Source organism: Perca fluviatilis, chromosome 21 (genome assembly GCF_010015445.1).
Source record: "Perca fluviatilis chromosome 21, GENO_Pfluv_1.0, whole genome shotgun sequence".
Lineage (NCBI taxonomy): Eukaryota > Metazoa > Chordata > Actinopteri > Perciformes > Percidae > Perca > Perca fluviatilis.
Genome location: NC_053132.1, coordinates 15686184 through 15699116, shown reverse-complemented (window position 1 = coordinate 15699116; position 12933 = coordinate 15686184). Strand labels below are relative to the sequence as shown.

General features: G+C 40.5%; 1 protein-coding gene across 8 annotated transcripts in view; it reads left to right on the top strand.

The window, feature by feature from the left end:
* The first annotated feature begins 405 nt into the window (after positions 1–405).
* Positions 406–12933, top strand: part of LOC120550918 — a 92547-nt gene continuing 80019 nt past the window's right edge. For 4 of the 8 annotated variants that reach the window (XM_039787886.1, XM_039787885.1, XM_039787884.1 and 1 more), the window contains exon 1: positions 406–864. The gene's annotated coding sequence lies outside the window, so the exon portion shown is untranslated. The remainder of the gene's footprint in view (positions 865–12933) is intronic. The other 4 variants (XM_039787890.1, XM_039787889.1, XM_039787887.1 and 1 more) reach the window with 1 other exon arrangement.

Below are 12933 nucleotides of genomic sequence, written 5' to 3'. Positions count from 1 at the left end.
AGAGTTACGTGGTTCTCAAAGGAAAGCCATTTGTCTGCGGAATGAGTAGGCTACTTTTCATACATTTTGCTGATACTGTTTACATACTTTTACAAATAAAAAATAAATAAAAAATACTCTAGTAGCCTAGAGTATTTTCCCAGTGTGGTAACTTCTTCCGCCACTGCATAAAAAAAGTGATTAGATGACATCACTTGGGCTTGGGCAGTATTTTGTGACATTTTACAGTTATTACATTTATGAATTAATTAATGGATAAATTCATACCAGTCAAAGGATAATTCTCATAATTCCGCAGGATAATGTGACAACTAAAAAATGTTTTTGTTGTGTTTGGATCTTGTTTAACACTTGGTGGTAGCCAAGCGGTTTCTGAGTTGCCATAGTCACATTTTGGTAAAAACCTTCAGCAAGTGTGCCCATGCATGATCATTTCCTGTCAGTAATGGAGCCCGGAGGAAGCTACTAGCGTTAGCTAGCTGCTTCTAATGGTGCTGAAGTAGCTGTAACAAGACAAAACGTGGCTAAATTTTCACAAAATAACTCTGAGAGAAAGAGAGTACGTTCACTCGCCGTTCTCAACGTTTTCCCATTCAGCCAGTAGGTAGACAAACGTAAAGTAGCGTTAGCTGCTAATTTAGCACCAAAACAGCCTGCTGGCACCAACTTTCCCGGATGTGGAGGAAATACAGAGGTTTAATGTACAGTTAAAGAAGAGGCACTTTTCATCACTTGGTAAAGTAGCCTACTGGACGTCTGGCTTGGCATCAATGGTGACAGACTGAACTTTGGTAATATTCACCTGAGAGAAAACTGGCTGATGAATAATTGGACTATGAAATATTATCATTGAAGACATCAAAGGTAAGCAATTTAAGCGAGTTTTATTGGGCGTCTTTGGTTTGGATGTATGTGCTGCTGTTTGTTGTTTGAGCCTTCAGAATGGATGTGTGAATGTAGCTGCTTCTGCCAGGCGTGTTGTTATTTGGCCGCTGTGCCACATTTTTGTTTAGTATGCTTGATTCGGCTGGTGTTATGGTGCCTGTGTTTATTGCTACTGTTGCTGTTGTGTCTGCCATACTGCCAACACCGCGTGTGAGTGTGTGCCGTTATGAGGAAGTGCCAGATGAAGATTCAGTATGCTGCTGTGTGCCCTTTACCTGGTGTAACCATAGACAGTATATTCAGTCTATGGGTGTAACAAGCACATGCGTGTGTATTCGTGTTGGTGCCTGTAATGTCACTTGATTGGAAATTAGAGCTGTCATTTTATAAATTAAGCAAACAGCACTCCAGAACCTAGCTTACGAACAGGCTTGTCTCACCTGATTTTCTCTTAAATATAAAACCTATAACTATATCTCACCAAAGTAAATTTAATAAATAGACCGTGAAATAAATGTAAGCAATGAAATCAACTTAATTTTCATATATCTTATTTTAAAACTCCATTTTAATGAATTCTGAATATTTATACACAATTTACATTTTATATTTGTTTAATTTTTACATACAAATTCTTTTCCATGTCAATTTTGTTAATAGAATTATGACCCATCTAGTCTTCGATATTCCCTGATAAACAGTCCCAATTCTAAAAATGTTAAGTCGTAGAAAATGTATGGCATCTTTGGCTGGAAAGTTAAGTTAATTATCAAAGTAGTTCAACATCATTTTTAATTAATCAACTAATAATTTAGTTCAGTTGCCTGATATGCAGAGTCATGATCTGCTGAAGGAATTATAAACTATTATTTGGCTGCAAGGACAGAGAAGTGCCTAGACCCTTTTCTATAAAACTCTGGCATTGTTCAGAGTGGCTTGAGCTCAAAAGAGATGGGAGCTGACAATAAGCTTAAAAAGCTGATGGACAAGTGGCAGGCACTGTTCAGGACATCCAGCCAAAAGTGAACTGCGCTGAATGTGCACACAGTGTTTAAACATTAAGCAGTCCTGGTCACTGTCCATGGCTCACATCAAGTTATAGACCGTGGACACAGTATTGAGAAAAAGAACCATCTATTAAAAGTATTTCAAAAGCAGCTGCAGAAGACCCCTGCTGTGGTGGCGTAACTAATAAATCTATCCTGGACTTGAATTGCACGTATCACCTCCCATGGCTTCCAAAACCATGGACGTCCAATGTGATTCACTGACAGAATAATTCATGCCTTCAGTTAAGCCTAAAAAAACGTACCATTATTGGGGCACACAAAGCTCTCTCTGGGGAAATGAGGGTGTTCATTGCCATGTTGGAGTTCAGTGACACACTGATCTCAGCCAGCAAAGAATTAAGGAGAATACCAGAGTGTAGCAATGATCAGAGGAGAATCCAAAATGAAATACTTTAAAGTGAAACTAAGAGGATCAAATATGTAAGCCAGAAAGCCATTGCAAAGGCAGTGTGAATTTATCTTAAATAAATCAGATTTACACCTTAATCCACGTCCCTATGCACATTTCTACCACATTATTACTGATCTTTCTGGAATCCCCAAATTCACACTTATTTAATCTTGTCTCTATGTGATGACAACGGCAGGGCACGCTACTCCTATTATTATGATACTGATTAGAACAAAAGTGGGCAAGGTGATGGTACGTACTGGTGGAAAAGTAAGCAGATGTTTTCAAAACATTCAGGTGTTTTCTTTAGATCTTAAGGCTTCTTTGGAAGTTAATAAATATCTTACTTTAACAGTACTTGTATAAATACCAACCTATGAATGGTTAAGTTGTCCTACAATGTATGTAAATTCACAAATCTGTAAATTTCCAGTTTTACAGAAAAGCCACAGAATTCCTTTAACCCACTAGAGGAACACAGTGAAGACACTTCAATATACCGAATTTGAGATTGTTCTCTTTGCTGCTGCAGTTTTTCTTGAAGATCAATAAAGTTCATCTTATCTTATCAACACGGTTTAGCGGCATTTATGGAACAAAATGGAATGAATGAAAAAACGAAATGGAACTGCAGAGGCAGAACAAAATTTCACCAGTTAGGCCTGAACACACACACACACACACACACACACACACACACACACACACACACACACACACACACACACACACACACACACACACACACACACACACACACACTAAAATGGCAGCTTTGAGAATGGTTTATTGATTGGTGATCATGCCTGCGGTGGCATTTCAATCCTTTTTAACCAGCAGAGGAAATTCCATTAAGCCATTTAATACAAATGCCATGACAACTGCTGGGCTGAGTGTGTGTTCGTGTGTATGCATGTCGCTCACTTGCTGATTCCTGAAAGTGTGTGTGAGCTTGTGAGTGTCTGTGCCTGTTTTGCTATAGTCCTAGATGAGTAGAGGTGTGTGTGTGTGTGTGTGTGTGTGTGTGTGTGTGTGTGTGTGTGTGTGTGTGTGTGTGTGTGTGTGTGTGTGTGCACACACACACTGCAGGGAGTTCCAGAGAAGGTTTAGACAAGGCGTAGAACACTCACTATGAAGAACAGAGAGAACAGGAAAGAGGAGAGCAGTCTCAATAGGGAGAGGGAAAGAAGGAGGCCAAAGAGATCTGGATAGAGAGGTAAAGAGAAATAAAGAGATTAAGAGATGGGGGGGAAATTATCAAGTAAGTCAGAAAAGAGACAAACGGTGGGAGAGAGCAGCAGGCAAAAAGAGAGACATGGTGAAGCTGTGAGCAGATATACGAGGGAAGACACTGATTCTAAACATTACCATATATACAGTACAGGCCAAACGTTTGGACATACCTTCTCATTCAATGTGTTTCCTTTATTTTCATGACTATTTACATTGTAGATTCTCACTGAAGGCATCAAAACTATGAATGAACACATGTGGAATTATGTACTTAACAAAAAAGTGTGAAATAACTGAAAACATGTCTTATATTTTAGATTCCTCAAAGTAGCCACCCTTTGCTCTGATTACTGCTTTGCACACTCTTGGCATTCTCTTGATGAGCTTCAAGAGGTAGTCACCGGAAATGGTTTTCCAACAGTCTTGAAGGAGTTCCCAGAGATGCTTAGCACTTGTTGGCCCTTTTGCCTTCAATCTGCGGTCCAGCTCACCCCAAACCATCTTGATTGGGTTCAGGTCCGGTGACTGTGGAGGCCAGGTCATCTGGTGCAGCACTCCATCACTCTCCTTCTTGGTCAAATAGCCCTTACACAGCCTGGAGGTGTGTTTGGGGTCATTGTCCTGTTGAAAAATAAATGATGGTCCAACTAAACGCAAACCGGATGGGATGGCATGTTGCTGCTGGATGCTGTGGTAGCCATGCTGGTTCAGTATGCCTTCAATTTTAAATAAATCCCCAACAGTGTCACCAGCAAAGCACCCCCACACCATCACACCTCCTCCTCCATGCTTCACGGTGGGAACCAGGCATGTAGAATCCATCCCTTCACCTTTTCTGCGTCGCACAAAGACACGGCGGTTGGAACCAAAGATCTCAAATTTGCACTAATCAGACCAAAGCACAGATTTCCACTGGTCTAATGTCCATTTCTTGTGTTTTTTGGCCCAAACAAATCTCTTCTGCTTGTTGCCTCTCCTTAGCAGTGGTTTCCTAGCAGCTACTTGACCATGAAGGCCTGATTCGCGCAGTCTAGTTGTTCTAGAGATGTGTCTGCTGCTAGAACTCTGTGTGGCATTCATCTGGTCTCTAATCTGAGCTGCTGTTAACTTGCGATTTCTGAGGCTGGTGACTCGGATGAACTTATCCTCAGCAGCAGAGGTGATTCTTGGTCTTCCTTTCCTGGGGCGGTCCTCATGTGAGCCAGTTTCGTTGTAGCGCTTGATGGTTTTTGCGACTGCACTTGGGGACACATTCAAAGTTTTCGCAATTTTCCGGACTGACTGACCTTCATTTGTTAAAGTAATGATGGCCACTCGTTTCTCTTTACTTAGCTGATTGGTTCTTGCCATAATATGAATTCTAACAGTTGTCCAATAGGGCTGTCGGCTGTGTATCAACCTGACTTCTGCACAACACAACTGATGGTCCCAACCCCATTAATAAGGGAAAGAATTCCACTAATTAACTCTGACAAGACACACCTGTGAAGTGAAAAAACATTTCAGGTGACTACCTCATGAAGTTCATTGAGAGAACACCAAGGGTTTGCAGCGCTATCAAAAAAGCAAAGGGTGGCTACTTTGAGGAATCTAAAATATAAGACATGTTTTCAGTTATTTCACACTTTTTTGTTAAGTACACTCACAGCACTCACTAGATCGGTTCGCAGCCAAGTGTGAAGCAGTTGGGATGAGGATCAGCACCTCTAAATCTGAGGCCATGGTTCTCAGCAGGAAACCGATGGGAGTGCCTACTCCAGGTAGGGAATGAGTCCTTACCCCAAGTGAAGGAGTTTAAGTACCTTGGGGTTTTGTTCGCGAGTGAGGGGATAATGGAGCAGGAGATTGGTTGGAGAATCGGCGCAGCGGGTGCGGTATTACATTAAATTTATTGCACCGTTGTGACGAAAAGAGAGCTGAGCCAGAAGGCAAAGCTCTCGATCTACCGGTCAATTTTCGTTCCTACCCTCACCTATGGTCATGAAGGCTGGGTCATGACCGAAAGAACGAGATCCAGGGTGCAAGCGGCCGAAATGGGTTTCCTCAGGAGGGTGGCTGGCGTCTCCCTTAGAGATAGGGTGAGAAGCTCGGAGTAGAGCCGCTGCTCCCTCGCGTCGAAAGGAACCAGTTGAGGTGGTTCGGGCATCTGGTAAGGATGCCCCCTGGGTGCCTCCCTAGGGAAGTGTTCCAGGCACGTCCAGCTGGGAGGAGGCCTCGGGGAAGACCCAGGTCTAGGTGGAGGGATTATATCTCCAACCTGGCCTGGGAACGCCTCGGGATCCCCCAGTCGGAACTGGTTAATGTGGCTCGGGAAAGGGAAGTTTGGGGTTCCCTGCTGGAGCTGCTGCCCCCGTGACCCGAAACCGGATAAGCGGATGAAGATGGATGGATGGATGGATTAAGTACATAATTCCATATGTGTTCATTCATAGATTTGATGCCTTCAGTGAGAATCTACAATGTAAATAGTCATGAAAATAAAGGAAACGCATTGAATGAGAAGGTGTGTCCAAACTTTTGGCCTGTAATGTGTGTATGTATATTTATATTTATTAGGGGTGGGCGATATGGACAAAAAAAACTAAAAATATTTTGACGATAACGATAATTAGACGATATCCTTTTAAAAATGTGTTTTTAAAAGTCTGATTTACTTAATCACTGATGATGATAATGGGCACAATGTTGAATGAAAACAGTTCTTATTTATTTTCTTTAAAATTTAAGTATTCAAGTAAAAACAATTCAAAGACAAAATACTAATACTATACTAATACTAATTGAACTAGTGTAGGAACATTGAACACACGGCAGTGTGCTATTTTTGTGGTAAATAAAATGGCCTGTATATTACCGACAGGGCTCCAGGTCAGGTGAGCCGTGCTGGGCAACGATCCTGCGGTCGGTACTCTATACATTGTGCACAAAAATGCAGTCCTCCGCCTCTGGTCTTGCCAGAGTTATTTTCTCATCCTGCCGGTAGCTAGCTCAGTGTGCTAGCGCCGACAACAACCTGGAGCGCCCGGTCTGGCTATTTCCTCCGGGATGTTATGAGCCGCCTGGAAGGCTCTCGTAACAGCTGTGTTGTATCATAGTCCTATATTGATTAGTTCAGTGTTGCAGTACTTGTATACACCGACAGGAGAGCAAGTAGCGCGCCGCCATCTTTGTTGACATGAGTGAATGTGTAGCGTTCCAATGCGTGTTTTGAAGTGTTTTTTTTAAAGTAATTTAAATACTCGATAATGTCAATTTGCACATCGTTAACAATGACGATATTATCGTCATTGTTGTTTATTTTTATATATATATATATATATATATATATATATATATATATTTATATTTATATTTGTAGGTTGCACTACAAATTTATTTTATTTGAACAGTGCAGTGTTCAATTTTAATAAATAGAGATTTGAACCTTATTGAAATTTGTTTTGTGTAAATTGTTAATAACTGAGCAATGGGATAATAATCGCTAATTGAAAAATGAATCATTAGATTAGTCGACTAATTGAAAAAATAATCGCTAGATTAATCGTTTAAAAAAATAATCGTTTGGGACAGCCCTAATTTAACCATATATCCAGCTAATTTAAGTAACTCACCTTACTGTCTTTTGTGAACAGTTCATTCAATATTGTATGTGGCGTATTCTTTAGCAGGACAAGTTCCTTTCCGAGACCATTTTGCAGAGTCAGCGTCACTGTGTGTGGAGTGTAGAATCCCCCAAGACGGTTGTGATTGGTTTAAAGAAATGCAAACAACCCAGAGCGATTTTTTTTTTTTTTTTTTTTCTTTCTTCCTCCTATCCCAGGATATGTGTGGTGTAGCCAGACCTTACTCCACAGCAATGCAAGATTACATAGACAGAGACCATGACAGCAGTAAAAAAGTAGAAAGTAAGGATATTAAAAATAGGTTGGAAAGAAACAGTGTATGTTTCTAGAACATAATTATGAATAAAACAACAAATAGTCACTGCTGAATGTCAAATGATTTTGAAATCAAAGCCTTTTACATTCTGGAGCTATGGGAAGACCTCTAAGAAAAAGCCCTGACGTACAGTGTGTTGCAACAGTAACAACATTTGAGACATAGAAAAAAGGTTTTTCTTTAGTGAATTTCTTACTGAATCACATAAAAACATGGACAGAGGACGAGAAAGTCAGAGAGACAGAAAGCAAGAGAAATAGTGTAAGAGGAACAGAGACCAAAGTCATTTTCAGTTTCTGTACATATTTTATTGCCTGAGGTTTGTCCAGTCAAGCTTCCTCGTTGTAACTGCTACATGGTCGATGGCATGAGTAAACTCCACACCACTAGTTTAAACACTCTTCTACGCTTTTCTAAGTGAATGATAAAAAGAAAACACTCTGTGGTCACATGGTGCTGGTGAACAGAAGGTTCAGACTGATTAAACAGGACAGACAGGGTCCTTGCCCCACTCCTACTACTCCCATTATGCGCTTTCACACCTCTCGCTTAGTTCAGTTGAATCGCAATAAGACAGGTGTCTTCAACGTTTTTTAGGCCAGGGACCCCTTAGCTCAAAGAGAGACCAAGTAGGGACCCCCTACTGCATATATTGTAAACAATTGAGTTGCATATTAAACTGGTCCGAATGGATGAAAATAAATGGATATTATTTATACATCATTTATACATGTTTTAACGTTAAACATAAATGTGGAAGGCACAGTGAATCTTTGAGCCTAACTGTATGGCTACCATAGTGGCTACCTTACCTATTGTAAGCTTAAATCCAATATGTACATATACACATGTATTTTTTGTTCTCACAAACAGCCCAATTTATCATTGCTATTATGTAATATGTTAGATTCATGTTGATGTATATTTTCAAACATATTTCATTTTTGAAAAAATAATCTATACATTTTTTTTTTTAAGATATTTTGGCGGCCCCCCTGTAGTAACTCTGAGGACCCCCTAGGGGTCACGGACCCCCTGTTGAAGACACACACCTCCCCCACTCCCCCACACATGTAAATAATGCACCTAAAATACAAACGTGAGCAAGGGTGTTGAGCAATCGCTATTATATCGAATCAACAGCCACGTGCAATTTAGCTCGCAGGTGAAGAACACAAACAACGAAAATCACCAGTTAACTTAAATTTGCAAGACCAGGCTTAAATGAACTGCCAACATAAGTTATACGACTTACAGTGCTCAAGGACGTACACACACGATCTCAACTGGCTTATCATCCGGATAGCGTCTCTTTTTCCTTTCTCCCTTTTTCTACCGAGTGACCGCGCTATTCTCCGACGTGCACTCTAACAACTCTTCAAACTAACTCTGGAGCAGTTTGTGGTGAGAACGTGATCCGACCTCAAACTGCACCAACTATATATATATATATATATATATATATATATATATATATATATATATATATATATATATATATATATATATAACATATATATATATATATATATATACATATATATACATATATATATATAGATGTACTCCACAAGTCTGAGCTTGTAATGAGTTACAGTGCCCTCCACAATTATTGGCACCCCTGTTTAACCCTTGTGTGGTCCTTCGGGTCCCAGTGACCCGAAGGACCACACAAGGATTATGTACTTCCCTTTACTTTGTTGAGAATTGCTCTCTAAACCCTGTTTCTTGTAAAGTAAGTAAGTAAAGTTTATTTCTAGAACACATTTAAACACAGTTTAAGCTGACCAAATTGCTGTACAAACAAGAACTAAGGTGCTGTATTAACCCTTGTTTAGAGAGCAATTCTCAACAAAGTAAAGGGAAGTACATAATCCTTGTGTTGTCCTTCGGGTCACTGGGACCCGAAGGACAACACAAGGGTTAAGATGGGGTCATGGACTTCTAAAAATTCTCCTTTTTTTTTAAGCAACATAGAACCCAAATGCAAAAAAAGAGAAAAATCCAACCTTTTTTTTTAACCTTTTGGTGGTAAAAAAAAAAATCACACATTTTAGAAAAAAAAAACTTGAAATCATGTGTCCCACAATTATTGGCACCCCTAACAATTGCGCTGAAAAATTTAATTGATTTTTTTCAAAATATATTTTTCTGTAGTTGCTAAAGTTGGTCAGGGTATCTAGGAACTTTTAAATAGTAATTCATGACTTCCTGTTTCCCTGGGGTATAAATATGACGTGACACAGAGTCCTAATTCTCTTACCCATTTGTCAACATGGCAAAGACAAGAGAACACACAATTCAAGTAAGGCAGATGTGTGTCGACCTTCATAAGTCAGGCAATGGCTACAAGAAAATAGCCACTCGCCTTAACTCGCCCGTATCTACAGTCAGAGGAATCATTAAGAAGTTTAAAACAACTGGAACAGTGACAAACAAGGCTGGAAGAGGTCCCAAGTTTATCTTGCCACAACGCACAGTGAGGAGGATGGTAAGAGAAGTAAAAAAAAGTCCTAAGCTCACTGTCACAGAATTGCATCAAAGAGTGGCATCTTGGGGTCACGAAGTCTCCAAAACAACCATCAGACGCTCTCTACATGCCAACAAGCTGTTTGGGAGGCATGCAAGGAAAAAGCCTTTTCTCACTAACACTCACAAACGTAAACGTCTGGAGTTTGCTAAGTGGCACTGGGACTTCAACTGGGATTGTGTGCTTTGGTCAGATGAGACTTAGATTGAGCTTTTTGGCAACAAACACTCTAAGTGGGTCTGGCGTAAAACAAAAGATGAGTATGCCGAAAAGCACCTCATGCCCACCGTGAAGTATGGTGGAGGATCTGTGATGCTTTGGGGCTGTTTCTCTTCCAAAGGCCCTGGGAACCTTGTTAGGGTGCATGGCATTATGAATGCTTTGAACTACCAGGACATTTTAAATAAAAACCTGATGGCCTCTGCCAGAAAGCTGAAGATGGGTCGTCACTGGGTCTTTCAGCAGGATAATGATCCTAAACATGTGGCAAAATCTACACAAAAATGGTTCAGCAGTCACAAACTCAAGGTCCTCCCATGGCCATCTCAGTCCCCAGACCTCAAACCAATCGAAAACCTGTGGGGTGAGCTAAAGAGGAGAGTGCATGAGAGAGGACCCAGGACTCTGGATGATCTAGAAAGATTGTGCAAAGAAGAATGGTCAAAGATCCCTCTCTCTGTGTGCTCCAATCTTGTGAAATGTTATAGAAGGAGATTAAGTGCTGTCTTGATGGCAAAAGGGGGTTGTACAAAGTATTAACATCAGGGGTGCCAATAATTGTGGGACACATGATTTCAAGTTTTTTTTTCTAAATGTGTAATTTTCTTTTTACCACCAAAGTAATGTACTTAAATAAAAGGTTGGATTTTTCTCTTTTTTTGCATTTGGGTTCTATGTTGTTTAAAAAAAAAGGAGAATTCTTAGAAGTCCATGACCCCATCTTAAACAGGGGTGCCAATAATTGTGGAGGGCACTGTAGGTGTGCTTAGCAATCAACATGCAAACTGTAGCAGCTTGCAGTGTTTCTCTCACAGAAACAGTCAAGCTCGCTGTCTGTCACTCACATCTCCGTGGTCAAACCAGCTGCCGCTAAAGTTGGAGACTGACTTTCCCCTTTCCTTTTATTGTGTTATATATCTTTTTGTGCACGTTATAGGTTTACAAAGTGAAAAAGCCCAAAGTCCACCCCAAAGGGACAGAAAACTGCTCCAAACAGCTCTACTCTAGTCCAGCCTTTACTTCTGTGACGAACGTTATAATGCTCGCCTAGCTGCTAGCATGGCACGCCCTTATACTCTGCTTCTGACTAGCTAGCAGTGCTTACTGCGCTGAAGTGAGATGCCTCACTCTGTAGCTAAAACCGAGAGCTCAACACACAGGGTGAAAAGAGGTGTTGCAACAATGTGCAGTACAACAAATATATGGTGTTTTCTGAAAATTAAACCACATAAACATATTCTGGTACAACCTCTAAATAAAATTATGAACCTGAAAATGAGCATAATATGAGCACTTTAAGTTAAACTTGGGACTATTCCTATTTTGTAATGCACTGTAGCTGGACTGTAGTTTTTCTATTGCTGTTTATTTAGTTGTACTCTTTTTAAAATCCTGTTTATGTTTTTATATTGTTTTTTAAAATATATTTTCTTAATGACTTCCTGTCCGATGTATGTAACACACTTTGAATTGCATTGTTGTTGAAAGATGCCATACACATAAACATTCCTTTCCTATGGTTCAAGCCAAGCTAAATAACACATGTGCAAAGTAGCGCAAGCAGCTTCCCGGTTTTCTTTTCCTTTTAAAGGGGTGATAGAATGCAAAACCGAGTTTACCTTGTCATAGTTGAATAACGACAGTTCTGTGGGTGAAATGGTTATACAGAGAACCTCAAATTCCCATTCACTCCTCTTGACTATGTAAATCTTACAATTTGAAACTGCAGCCGAAAACGGGCGAATCCCAACGAAGCTCATAGTTGACGTCAACTGCGCAGTGTGTGTGTGTGTGTCTCTGCAGCTTTGCTCGTTGTAAACCAACCAATTCGTGCGCAGCTCATCTAAATATTCATGAGCTCACCATATAAGGGAGAAAACCTCTCGTTTCATTCAAGGGCTATTTCTTTCTTTCTTTGTTTTAAAGATTATTTTTTGGGGCTTTTCCCTTTAACCCTTGTGTTGTCCTTCGGGTCCCAGTGACCCGAAGGACAACACAAGGATTATGTACTTCCGTTTACTTTGTTGAGAATTGCTCTCTAAACAGGGGTTAATACAGCACCTTAGTTCTTGTTTGTACAGCATTTTGGTCAGCTTAAACTGTGTTTAAATGTGTTCTAGAAATAAACTTTACTTACTTACTTTACACAAACAGGGTTTAGAGAGCAATTCTCAACAAAGTAAAGGGAAGTACATAATCCTTGTGTGGTCCTTCGGGTCCCAGTGACCCGAAGGACCACACAAGGATTATGTAATACCACACAAGGGTTAATGACAGTGGATAGACCAGAAAGGGGGAGAGAGATGGGGGATGACACGCAGCAAAGGGCAGAGGGTCGGATTCGAACCCACGCCGCTGCAGGACTCAGCTAACATGGGGCGAACGCTCTTACTGGGTGAGCTAGAGGCCACCCCTTATTCGAGGGCTATTTCACAGGGTTGCATTAGGGCGCATAGAACAGCACCCGGGCCATTTTCAGCCCAACCAATGTTACATACCCTAAGGAACAGTGAAATACCGTATATAATCATTTTATCGCCCCTTTTTAAGGATTTTTTTATTATAAAAAATACAGAGGTGTTAACAGTTTATTTAATGTTTGTTCCTCTCCATCCTCTTTTCTCAGTCCCTCCCTCCTCCCACTCTGTCTTTACTAACATAAATCA